General features: G+C 46.0%; 1 long non-coding RNA gene across 1 annotated transcript; it reads left to right on the plus strand.

Annotated features, from left to right (window-relative positions):
* Nucleotides 1-9,308: 9,308 nt before the first annotated feature.
* Nucleotides 9,309-10,403, plus strand: LOC115643868. The gene is made up of 3 exons (XR_003998389.1): nt 9,309-9,427; nt 9,833-10,084; nt 10,253-10,403. It is a non-coding gene; the product is annotated as an uncharacterized LOC115643868 (long non-coding RNA).
* Nucleotides 10,404-11,021: the final 618 nt, after the last annotated feature.

The raw sequence follows: 11,021 nt of genomic DNA on the forward strand, positions 1-11,021 counted from the left end.
CTCTCCAACACTGAAACAATTATCTCTGGTTCTCCTCCTTTTCTCTCCCCTCCCCACATGTGGCTAGAAAATCCAAGGAGATTCCCTCGTTCTTCCTAAAATTATTGACTGTCTAGTCTCTTATTTTGCCCTTTTTTCTCTGTAATTCTCCAATTGCCATTTCAATTCTCCTCAGCTTTGGGATGTTAACCCAGTCCGTTTTATCTGCAGCAATTTGTCCTTTGTTAGCTGGGAATTTGCTGTCCTATGTCATGCCCCCAACGTGGGTGGTGGTTAGTAGGTGCTGGTTGGGGAGCCCGCAGACATGGCTACCTCTGAGGTGGAGATGAGGTGGCCGATCTCTGCCAGCAACAGGTCATGGCTACATAGGAGGGAAAGGGAGAGCCAGTGTCCCTATGGAGCCTGCCCAGCCCCTTTGGTTCTGCTCCTTTCTAGCATTTTGCTCAGAGACTTTATTACTGGGGAGGCTGAAAAATCTCTCTGTGGGCTTAACCTGGCAGGAGGAGCCAGATCTCCCCTGCAATAAAGAGATCGAGCATGTTCCCAGCATGGCAGAGTCTAGGGCATGTCTCTGCATGGAAAGATCCTGGGGGATTTGTGATGTGATATTAACTATAGCCTGTTCTGAAACCTCCACAGTTGCCCTTCACACCCTGCCAGGCTGCAGAATGACGTCCATGTTTCTCTCCATCTCATCCCATCCTCTCATGGGACCGGGACGGGAAATGGCTGCAGAGGAGCCAGTTCAGGTAGGGATTATCAGAGGAGCAGGGGGTTGCTGGTACGTTCCTGCTGGAGGTAGAGGGGCAGCAAATACACAGGAGGTGAGAGGCTTGGGCAGTCTGGTTTGGAGGTTGGAATTCGCCAAAAAATTCCCAGGGTGGAGAATGGGAGGAGGCCAGGATGTAGCAAACATGTTGGGACTTGTTTAATATGTGGCTTCCATTCTAGGAAGAGACCCATGAGGTTGGAAGGTGGAAATGCTCTAATTTGTGGGACAGGAAACAACCCATCTAGGTGGGGCTAGGAAAATGGACCAGAATCCCAGGGCTGGAGCCTGACCTGATTAACCAGTGGATGCTCTGAGATATAGAGATGGCACCCACCAGTGAGGCTTGGAGGGGAGGGGGCGGGTTCTTAACTTTTTTCTTTCTAAGGCCTCCTCAACCTGATATAAAAAATCCACTGCATATAAAAGCCAAGTCTGCCGTTAAAGGGTGGCAACCAGGGCAATTGCCTGGGGCCCCATGTGATGGGGCCCCCACAAAGCTAATTGTTCAAGCTTTGGCTTCAGCCCCTGGTGGCAGGGCTAATGGCCCCAGGCTTCATCCCCAGGCAGTGAGGTTTGGGCTTTCACCCCTGGGCCCAAGCGAGCCTAACACTGGCCCTGTTTGGAAAACCCCCCTGAAACCTGCTCACAGCCCCCCAGAGGTCCAGGGACCCCTAGCTGAGAACCACGGCCTTAGGGGATGTGCCCCTCCTCCCATGCCCAGCTCCAGGGCTGGCCTTAGAGAAAATGGCGCCCTGGGTGAACTTGTATTTTGGTGCCTCCCATCCCCCCTGGCCCTCACAGGCTCCCCACCATAATGTCCAGACCCAGATGCCTCCCTCTAGTGCTTAATTTGTATTGAAAGAGGTTCCAGAGTTCAGCCCTGGAACAAATTCAGCACTGGCTGGGCGGCCTCACAGCAGCGGCTGCTGGCCAAGTGCCCAGCTCTGAAGGCACTGCCACTGCCAGCAGCAGCGCAGAAGTGAAGGTGGCCTGGTGTGTGGTGTATTGTGCAGCCTTTTATTTTATTTAAAGTGCAGTTTGTAATGTGGCATTACACCGCTGCAGGGTCGGCTCTGGTGGTGACAGTTTCAAGCTTAACAGAGTGAAAGTCGCCTCTGCTACTTGCTTCAAATGTACAGTCTCTAGGAACACAGGAAGACCAAGAGTAGTGACCACACAGATATTCACAAGTACAAGGTCTAGTCGGTTTTACAAGTTTTATTAAAGTTACAGTTCAGGTTATGAATACCCAAGCACACAGACATTCTATAAAGACCTGTGCAAAAATTACAACTCTAGTTCTACTCACATCCTATTCAATAGTATTAGGGTCTGATGAGTCTCTCATGGATTGATCATCAATAGAGGGATGATTCCTGCTGGAGTTTCCCATAAGGAGCTCAGTTTTCCCCCTCTGGACACCCCTTTTTTATAACGTGATTCTGATTATACCTCATTAGCACTGACACACAACCTGTGTGTTGTGATTAAGGCACATTTGGAAACAGAGGTGCCTTTACAGAATATTTTTATTTAAAATTAATCTTCTAGCTAATTGTTCACCCTGTTACCACTTGGTACCTCTTTTCCCATAATCTTAGGGCATCGGGTTATTCCTCGGCCATTTACTTGCGTTAGCATTTCTTAGCTCCAAGGCCTAAAATAGCTAAGCTAAAATCTTGCAGGTCTCAGCCTACAGGCCTTGCATTTCAACTCTGTTTTCTTAGATACCTAATACATGATTATTCTCTCTGCATACTGATCAATCAATTCTCTATTTAGCATACAGTGATTCTATATAACACAATGTGTTAGTTATTTATAACACTACACAGTAAATGAACAGTAAACTAAAATCATTGGCTGCCATTCCCACCCTTACTCCTACACTGCTGCTATGGCTTGTGGTGCCCAGTGCTCTGCCTGCAGCTCAAGATGGGCTTTGCACTGTCACACGGGAGCTGCATCTTGCTGGAGCCCTAGATATGCTGCAGCCCTATGGCTGCTCCTGGCTCACCAGGGGCCTTTTCAGATTTTGGGCGGGGGGGCAACTTTAATTGTGATTCCAGGGGCTACTGAGGCACCTGAAAATTGTAGGGTTTTTTTGCAGAAAATAACTTAGAAATTCACTGATGAGCACTGTATCTAATTGTTATATAAAGAAAGATAAATATATACTGACTCCAATTACTGCCACATATTAAATGTAAAAATAAATTTAGAACAATCAGGAGATAATACAGCAAGATATTCCCTATTCCAAGCCTTGAGGTATCAGTTCTGGAGCTTTGATGCAGGTGTCAGAAACACAAGTTTGATATCTTTAGTAGAGATAAATAAATATAGAGAAAGGAAACAGATTTTACTTAACAGACACACTCTGTGTTACTGCCATTATCTCCTTTATTTTATTCAATTGTTTTTCACTCCATGGACAACATACTTACTTAATTTTATATACCTGATTAAGGTTTTTTCTCTTTTATTAAGAACGGGAATTTATTTTCTAGGTATTTTGGCATTTATGTTTGATCACAATCATGTATGTGCAAAAACAACAGGAGTACTTGTGGCACCTTAGAGACTAACAAATTTATTTCAGCATGAGCTTTTGTGAGCTACAGCTGACTTCTTCGGATGCATAGAATGGAACACACAGTCAGGAGATATTTTATACATACAGAGAACATGAAAAGGTGGAAGTACGCATACCAACAGGAAGAGTCTAATCAATTGAGATGAGCTATCACCAGCAAGAAAAAAAAAACTTTTGAAGTGATAATTAAGATGATCCATAGAAGGTGTGAGGAGAACTTAACGTAGGGAAATAGATTCAACTAGTGTAATGACCCAACCATTCCCAGTCTCTGTTTAACCCTGAGTTAATTGTGTCTCCACCTTTTCATGTTCTCTGTATGTATAAATATCTCCTGTCTGTGTGTTCCATTCTATGCATCCAAAGAAGTGAGCTGTAGCCCACGAAAGCTCATGCTGAAATAAATTTTTAGTCTCCCTAAGGTGCCACAAGTACTCCTGTTCTTTTTGGGGATACAGACTAACACAGCTGCTACTCTGAAACCAATCATGTATGTGACTCACTAACATTTGACTCCATCACTGCTATTAGTATCATACTTGGAACTGCATTTATTTTCATAGAAATTCTAAGTTACTTTCCAGATACAACTATACCATGAAGTTTGGGGGAGACAGGGTCCTGCACCTGCCCCACTTCCTGCGATTCACTGTGACTCTCAGCCAGCCAGTAAAACAAAAGGTTTATTAGATTACAGGAATACAGTCCCAAAGAGAGCTTTTAGGTACAAACAAGAGGACCCTTTGGTCAGGTCCATCTTAGGGGTAGGGAGCCAGACACAGTTCTGGCCTCCCTCCATTTCCCCAGCCAGCTCCAAACTGAAACCCCCCCTCCAGCTGTCTCCTCCAGCCACACACCCCCTGGCTCCTCCTCCAGCCTTTGTCCAGTTTCCCAGGCAGAAGGTGTCAAGTGGCCCCATCCCACTCCTGGGCTCAGGTTACATGCTCAGCTGTTGTCCCTCAAGTGAAGTGACACCCTGATATCTCATCACCAATGCAGATAGTCCCAGTAAAACTCCCCTGCAACATCCCCAGGTCAATCTTCCCCACTCCCTGCTTCATCACAGACTAAAAATACAATCTGAAGATAAGTGATCTTCATCTGCACAGTGTCTAAAGTTTTGAGTTTATCTAATTATTTTTTTTAAATGAGCACTGGTAACGTAAGTACACGCAAAATTTACAGTCTATTATTCAATGCAAAATGTACGTTCTATTATTTGATTGTACCATTTTAAATAATGATGACAAAGCACAATACGGTAATAACAGTAATAATGATAATTACTCCAACCAGGACAGATAAGGCATTTTAGAACTCATTACTCAAAGAATTGAATTTAAGTATAAGACAGATATAAAACAGTGAAATGCACAGACCAGTTAAAAAGCTAAAATAACAGCACTGTAATCCTGACTGAAGGTGAAAGAATAAAATTACAGAGACTTTATGTACTTTACGCATTTTGACAGGAAGTAAAAGGAAGAAATAATAATGGAAGTGTCTGTTGTGGAGTGAGTGTGTGTGTGTTGGGGAGTGTGAGAGACAGAGTGTGTGTGAGAGAGAGACAGTGTGTGTATTGGGGGAGTGTGAGACTCAGCATGGTCACTTCAAGCACAGCAGCACTCACTAGTCCAAAGGCTCGTTCACACAGCAGCAGCAGCTAGCAGCTCCCACTCCTCACCCAGAGTCAGCAGTACAGAATCTTGTCCCCCCACCTCAGCTCAGCAGAGACTGGGCACAGAGGCAGGCTGGTGGGGCTACCCCGACATCAGCAACACCCTCCTGCACAGCACACAGGAGGCTCCTGGGAGCAGCAAAGCCAGAGGCAGCTCCAAAGGGGGGGAGGGGCAGGGCTGCAGGAACAGTTGCAGGGGCAGACAGCTGAAGAGAAGTGGGAAGAGGAGAGACAGGACACCCCTGCTGGAGGAACCCCCTCAGCAAGGCCTCCCTGGACCGTCATGTAGTCTGCCCCCCACTAAGACTGGCCCTGTCCAGCTCTTCACAATGAGAACAGCGTTGGGCTTTCTCCCAGCGAGCTCTCCCTGCACCCTGCTAGGGCCTTCATCTTCTGTATCCGTCTGTGGCTAGCAGGGGGGGTGATGGATCTGCTGAGAGAGACAAGGGGTTCTCGCTTCGTACCCTCACCCTGGCGTTTCCTGGATGCTCTGAACGGTGTGGGGGTCAGACTCCTGACTGTGAGCCACCCAGAGCTTCCATTTGATTGGCTCCTTTCCCCCATGAGTGGTGGGGTTGTGACTGGGGCAGCAGGTCCTGAGTGTTGGACTCTTTCTCTTTCAGGGGCCGGTGACCTTCGAGGAGGTGGCTGTGTGTTTCACCAGGGGAGAGGGGGCTCTGCTGGACCCCACTCAGAGAGCCCTCTACAGGGATGTCATGCAGGAGAACTATGAGACAGTGGTCTTGCTGGGTAAGGAGTCCTGTCCCCTCAGTTATTAGAAGCTGTGGGGTCTCTAAAGAACCTGAGTAGTAATAACTTGATACCTTCATTCGTTATAAAAGTTTTGACAAGTTTTCTTGCCCCCATTCTTTTGCCTTATCTCCCACCCACAAGAATAATTTTTGGACATGTGCCTTTTTGGTGCTGTCAGTAGTTTTAAAATTGCATTTAATGTATCCTTATAGGATATATTCATAACTACATTAATAACTGTAGCTTTCATGCATTTTCCTTGAATTCTAAATTGAGCAAATAGGTGTATGACTCGTGCATGTTTTGTATGACAGTCAGATGAGCTCCTCTTTTGATAGGAAAGTGTATAAAGTTGCCATTCAGGAACCCACAGGTGAAGGGAGAACAGAGCCATGGGAGGGGAGGAAACAGGGGGAGTAGATAATTCTGGAGTGCCAGGACTTGGGGAGGATGTGTGCAGAATTAGAGCTAAGAAGCAGCAGGGAGGGAGGAGGTTGTGAGAGACAAGGAGGGAACACGAGAAGCTCTCAAGGTACTGGGAGGTGACGGCTGAAAGTAATGGGAAGAAGGAGGACGGGGGGGGGAGTGTGGAGGAAGGACATCCAGAAAGTGGGCTGGGTGGGTCAGTGAGAGAGAGGAGAGGTTTGGGGATCTAGACACTGTGGGGGATCCCAGACCTTTAACCCTGAATCTCTACCCAAGCCTTGTTGCTTTAGAGCGCACACTCCAGTTTTCTTTCTCAAGTATCAGAGGGGTAGCCGTGTTAGTCTGGATCTCTAAAAGCAGCAAAGATCCTGTGGCACCTTATAGTCTGTTAGTCTATAAGGTGCCACAGGATTCTTTGCTGCTTTTACAGTTTTCTTTCTGTTCAGTTTCACTTCATTATACATTTTTTCCCCAAATATTATTATTTTAACTCTTGACCTCCCTCTCCCACTCATTACCCCCCCGCCCCATATAAGCTCCTCATCTCTATGCACAGCGACCCTGGCCACCAATCCTGAGTCCTTGATGCATTCCTCCCTCCCATAGCAGGGCCACTACCCAGGCACAAATGGGCACTTCGTTGATGATGTCACAGGCTGGTAGTGTAGCCTGTACAATTTTTACACCTGTAAGATTACGTGTTGGGGCACAACTTGCCCTTGTACATGGCTACTCAAAGTTAATTGAGGAGGTGAAGTTTGGTGAAACACACAGAAACTTGATTTAATACAGACAATTATAATTGAAATCATAGGCAAGGATCAATTCACATAACATACCCGTTGCCGAATTGCTGCCGAATCCGCGGGACTGGAAGATCTCCCATAGGCAAGCTGCCAAAGGCTGTCTGATTGCCGCCCTCACAGGGACCACCAGGGCACCCCCCGCAGCTTGCCGCCCCAGGCACGTGTTTGGATAGGCACCCACATGCCTCTCCTTTTTGACCAGGGTTTGAGGATTGCAGCTTGTCCTCCACTGTATTCACTGGACTAAGATCCAGTTTCTGTGCTTTGCTTTCTCTCCAAGGGCTGTGAGCAGTGTGTGAGTGACAGAGGTGGGAATTTTGATGATACTTGTATGATGCCAATACACACCTCAGTTTCCCTCTGTGATTGGTATTGCTATGATCATAACGAGCAGAAGACATGAGGTGTTTTGTCATGTAGTTGTCATGGGGTGATATGAATGGGGCATTAAGGACTGGCTCGGACCAACCTACATCAATGGAATACCCTACAGAGACAAGGGAATAATTGTCACCTGTCCATGGGAGGATCTCCGCTTGTCTGAGTGAAGCATACATGGACTCATTATTTTTTGGGAGCAGGAAGAACTGGGCTCACAGACGCAGGGAGCTCTACCGGAGTGAAAACAAATGGACAGGCACAGTGAAAGGAAACCAAACTGTTTTCTGCAGCAGCATGGCTCAAGGACATTGGCCAGTATGGACTATATTGTCTTCTTTGCTTCTCCGTGCTAATCTAAGGACTTTCCAATGCTGTGTTTCAGTTGACTAATAAACCCTGCTATGTTTTAACAGTCTGCCCAGTGTCACAGCAAAAACTTGCTCTGTGCCTTGACTGAGGAACAGTCTCTGAACAGGAGTGTAGTTTGGCTGGACCAGCTGGCAGAGCTCACAGGTTGAAATAAGAGTGTTGAAGCCAGAGGCTCCCCAAGGACTGTTTAAAAGCCCAGGCATCACACAGATCCCATGAATCCATGACAGTGTGCCTAATGGGGAAAGGATATTAAGCTAGAAAAGGATCTAAATGCGTATTTTCCATCACCCCTTCATCAATCCTCGTGGGAATCCCTGATCTGTTCCAAAGCATATTAAAACCTTCCTTAAAGGCTTACCTCTTAGTTATCAGGTCATGTCACTTTTGTTAGAGGGTCTCCCGCTTCCCTGGTTCTTGTCACGCAGACAGCAAGCAGCAAAAGACCAGAAGTCTGAAGTACAGACAATGCAATGTTTATTGGGGTTAGTTTCCAAGCAGGCATATTCCAAAACCCTTCACATCAGTCGGGCTTATTTCTATATGCCAATACAGTTTGTTCCCCAGTGTTTCCTTCCCAGCTCTGATGCCACAGAGCCTTGCCTGTGTCCCTGTTCCCCGTTCCCCCCTTAACAAACATGATTCCAATTTCCCTTCCCCCTTATACAGTAATATTCTCTGCTATACCTTAACCAATCACTGTACTGAAATTTAACTAACCAATTCTAACATAATTCTCTAACCAATTATATCCCACTACCCTAATTAACTTATACCTAGCAAAATTAATTATACAGCAGAGAGAAACAATTAGAGAACCAGACAGATTAACAATGTAAAATTGTGGGACATAAATACAAAGCAATACCGAAATGAGAGTTTCACAACCACAACCATTGATAAGTGATTTCTTGCCAGACAGGCTGCTGTCAAACTAAGTTTATCTGGTGGTGATGGGTGCTGTCCGAACAGGGTCATCTTCCTAACAGCTCAATAACACCTTATTTCAGAGTGACTGTTTTGGGATGTGAGGATGTGACCCTTCACTTCTCAGCTTATGGCTGCCCTTGCTGCTTAGCCAAAGGCCTTAGCCTAAGAACAAGGCCTCAGACTATCCTAATTAGAGAAGGCCTATACACAGGCGTACTGTGATATTGATTCTTTATTTTTATACCCCTGTAAGTAGCTAAGTGACAAAAATACACCTAAGTTCTTAAACTATAGGCTTTACAGGCAGACCTGAATATCTCTATTCTAACAGTGGGTTCTACCCCTTCCCCCATTCTGTGTCTGTGTTGTCTATTTAGATTGTAAATTCTTCAGGCCTAGCACAATGCGACCTACTGTTAGTTGGTCCTTAGGCACTAAGGAAATGAATATGATTAATAATAATAATAACTCTCCTGCCACTTTGAGCCAAGGAAGCTGGCCTTGGGATGTTACTGCTTAAAAATGAGCTGGGGTTAAAATAATGGAATATTCTTTGTGACAAGTATCCCACAAATTCCACTGACCTCCCTTGTTTTTTTTGGCTGGAATAGGGTTTCCAGTTTCCAAACCTGATGTGATCTCGCAGCTGGGACGAGCGTGGGTCCCGGACCTCCAGGGTTCTGAGAAAGAAGTGCTCCTGAGAGCTGCCTGCACAGGTAGAGAATTGGTTAAACCAACTCAAAAACTGCATGTGAATTCAGGAAACATTTGGGATGCCCTACAAAGACCCTGTGAGCTCTCCAAGTTCAGGATTGTTCCCTGCAGATGTGGAATCATTAGACAGATGTGACTCATGGCTTTCCAGCTATATTCTGACAAGTGGCAGCAGGTCCCCTGCCCAATGTAGCTTTCCCCTGAGTGTTCTGGGGAGATGCGGACCAAAGCTGATCCCTTCCTCTCTCCTCTGGGGAAAGATTTGGGGAAAACCAGCTCCTGATAGGTTTGATCTCTCCCACACATATTTTGGTTTGTTCATCCCTTTTCCATTCTTTTCTCTGATATTTCCCTTCTCTCTGGTGCAGTGTATGGCTTATGTCTGGATTCTCTCTGCCTCCCAACAGGTGTTGGGATGCTGAGTGAGAATAAGGAGCAGAAACCCCAGTAGGAAGATGCTGATCAAATAGAACTACATGGGAAGTTCTCAAGAAGATCAAAAAGGAATGTTTCTGGGAGTTGTGCACTCCCAGAAAAAGAAACAGCCTGTGAGACTCAGCAGAGGCCAGAGAAAAACTTAAGTAGCCTCTCAGACCTTATTCCACAGGAGAGAATCAACTTTGAAGAGACACACTACACATGCCATGAGTGTGGGAAAAGTTTCAGTGGGAGCTCAGACCTTGTCACACATCAGAGAATGCACAGAGGAGAGAGACCCTACACGTGTTCTGAGTGCGGGAAAAGCTTCAGTCTGAGCTCTGCTCTTATCACACATAGGAGAATCCACACAGGTGAGAAACCTTATGGATGCGCTGAGTATGGGAAAGGCTTCAGTCAGTGCTCACACCTTATCAGACATTGTGGAATCCACATAGAAGAGAAACCCTACATGTAGTCTGAGTGCCGGAAATGCTTCAGTCAGAACTCACACCTTATCAGACATCAAAAAATCCATGTAAGAGAGAACTGTAATAAATGCCTTGACTAGGGCTGAGCAGGTTTTTTTTTTTTAATTAAATCACATTTGCTAATTCTCACAGAGTGATCTTTGCACCATCTTCACCGTAGTTGCTTAGATCCCCCAGATGAGTTGCCTGCTTCTGCCTTTTCCAGCTCACCCTTCTTTGGGGTCAGTCCTGGGATCTTTTCTATTGAGTCATAGGACTGTATGTCATAGAACCATAGAATATCAGGATTGGGAGGGACCTCAGGAGGTATCTAGTTCATTCCCCTGCTCAAAGCAGGACCAACCCCAACTAAATCATCCCAGCCAAGGCTTTGTCAAGCCAGGCCTTAAAAATCTCTCAGGATGGCGATTCCACCACCTCCCTTGGAAACCCATTCCAGTGCTTCAACACCACCTTAGCAGAATAGTTTCCTAATATCCTAGACAGCTTCCACTGCAACTTGAGACCATTGCTCCTTGTTCTGTCATCTGCCACCACTGAGAACAGCTGAGCTCCATCTTCTTTGGAACTCCCGTTCAGGTAGTTGAAGACTGCTGTCAAATCCCCCTCACTCTTCTCTTCTGCAGACTAAAAAAGCTCGGTTCCTTCAGCCTCTTCTTGTAAGTCATGTGCCCCAGCCCTGTGATCA

This window comes from Gopherus evgoodei, unplaced genomic scaffold (genome assembly GCF_007399415.2).
Source record: "Gopherus evgoodei ecotype Sinaloan lineage unplaced genomic scaffold, rGopEvg1_v1.p scaffold_74_arrow_ctg1, whole genome shotgun sequence".
Taxonomy (NCBI): Eukaryota; Metazoa; Chordata; order Testudines; family Testudinidae; genus Gopherus; species Gopherus evgoodei.